The sequence below is a fragment of the Mastomys coucha genome, unplaced genomic scaffold (assembly GCF_008632895.1).
Source record: "Mastomys coucha isolate ucsf_1 unplaced genomic scaffold, UCSF_Mcou_1 pScaffold18, whole genome shotgun sequence".
NCBI classification, from domain to species: Eukaryota; Metazoa; Chordata; class Mammalia; order Rodentia; family Muridae; genus Mastomys; species Mastomys coucha.
The window spans coordinates 108592703-108594900 of NW_022196900.1; the positions used below are offsets into that span (position 1 = coordinate 108592703).

General features: G+C 47.2%; 1 protein-coding gene across 1 annotated transcript in view; it reads right to left on the minus strand.

Annotated features, from left to right (window-relative positions):
• Nmnat1 (nicotinamide nucleotide adenylyltransferase 1) overlaps positions 1-2198 on the minus strand; it is an 18921-nt gene that overhangs the window by 12715 nt on the left and 4008 nt on the right. The window lies entirely within an intron of this gene.

Consider the following 2198-nt stretch of genomic DNA (forward strand, 5'->3'; position numbering starts at 1 on the left):
CTCCCATCTCGCCTCTCCTCCTCCTCCTTTTTTGGTTTTTGTTTTTCCAGACCTGTGTATCCCTGACTGTCTCTGGCTACTCGATCTGTAGACTAGGCTGGCCTCTAACTCAGAGACCCACCTGCCTTTACATTTCTCTCCTTAATAAATATAAAACTAAATCATGTTGAGCAAAGATGATGCTTCTGAGACCAGGCACAGTAACGCACACCTGCAATCCCAGCACTCAGGAGAGGAAGGCAAGAAGACTGTGAGCCTGAGGCTAGCCTTGGCTTCATAATAAGAGCCTGTTCAGAGACAGGAAAGGAAACAGCATGTGTGTGTGAGGCGATCGAGCCTGACGGCCGCGGCCGCCTCCTTGCAGGGCTCTTCGTGCTGCTCACTCAGGTGGAGCCAGCCCCGTTGGCTCTGAGGACAGCGCTGGCGGTATTTGGCGTGGCATCCTTTGCTGAAGGAGTCTGCTCTGGGCTGTTCACACTCCTGGCTTCAGATTGCGTATGCTGCTTTCTTTTTGTGCATTAATTTGTCTATGTGTGTCACTGCATGCAAGCCACGATATCTGAGTGGGGGCAGAGGACAACTGTGCTGGGCCTTCCCTCTCACCTTTTATAAATGCAGGCCACCGGGCTCAGTAGCAAACTTCCCGGTGGGCCATCTCACCGGTCCTGGTTTGGGCATCTTACTCTGAATGCTTAATTACAAACACAGAACCATTACTTTTCTTTTCTTTCCTTTTTTTGGGGAGTAGAGTGGGGGGTGGTGAGGTTGAGACAGAGTTTCTCTGTACAGCCTTGGCTGTCCTGGAGCTCATTCTGTAGACCAGACTGGCCTTGAACTCAAAGTTTCACCTGCCTCTGCCCCCCACTTGCAGGGATTAAATGGCAAGTGCCACCAACATCTGGCTACCATTACTTTTTAATATTTATTATCTACTTATATTGCAAACAGAGATACATAGACATGGAATTTCTAATCAGATGCACCACAGTTATTCCAGAAAAGTCAGAACTTTCTTGCCAGGGTTGGAGGGAGAGTTCGGATGGTAAAGTGTTTGTGTCATGTGAGAGGACCTGAATCTGACTTTCAGTGCGTACATGGAAAAGCTGGGTGTGGGGTACACACTTGTAATCCCACTGTTGGGGGCGGGGAAGACAAGCACATTTTGGGGCTCAAGGGCCAGCCTAGTCTAACAGGTTGAGACCCCATCTCAAGGAGGCAAATAACATGCCTGAGTTGATGCCTGCTTCTCCTCCTGCTTCTTACAGTTAAGTGTACACTTGCATCAATGTGTACACCATTTTGTTTGTTGTTGGTAGTGATGGTGGTTTTGTCGTTGTTGCTTGTTTTTTGAGACAGTGTTTCTCTATGTAGCTTTGGCTGGCTTAGAACTCAGAGATCTACCTGCCTCTGCCTCCAGAATGTTGGGCTGAAAGGCATGAGCCACCGAATTTGTCCTGAGATTTTCTTATTGTGGGTGAATCCCATGCTAATAGAAATATATATATATTTTTAAAGAATTCTTTATTTATCTTATGTATATGAGTACACTGTAGCTGTCTTCAGGCACATCAGAAGGCAGCATCAGATCCCATTACAGATGGTTGTGAGCCACCATGTGGCTGCTGGGAATTGAACTCAGGACCTCTGGAAGAGCAGTCAGTGGAGCCATCTCTCCAGCCCGAATTTTATCTTTTAAAAAATTTAAAAAATCTATGACTTGTTTGTGTGTGCATGGTGTGTATTTGGAAACATATGCCGTGGCAAGCAGGGGGAGGTCAGAGGACAAGTCTATGGAGTAGATGTCCTCCTTCTACCAGGCCATCAGGCCATCTCACTGGCCCTAAAAACATTTTAATAATATTGAGGACAATAAATGTTACAAGATGTATGTAGCACACATGCCTGTGCCTGTGGAACCTGAGAAGCAGAGGCAGCAGGACCTCAAGGTTTGGGTCAGCCTGGGCTATATAGCAACACTATATCAAAACCCAAACAAAGCTAAGCGTAGTGCACCCCTTTAACCCCAGCACTTGGGAGGCAGAGGCAGGTGGATCTCTAGGAGTTTCAGTCCAGCCAGGTCTACAGAGTGAGTTCCAGGACAGCCAGAGCAGCATAGTGAGACCCTGGTTGAAACAACACAAACAAACCAAACCCAAACCAAACCCCATGGCTAAACAACAAAGGTCTTTCTGAAGGTG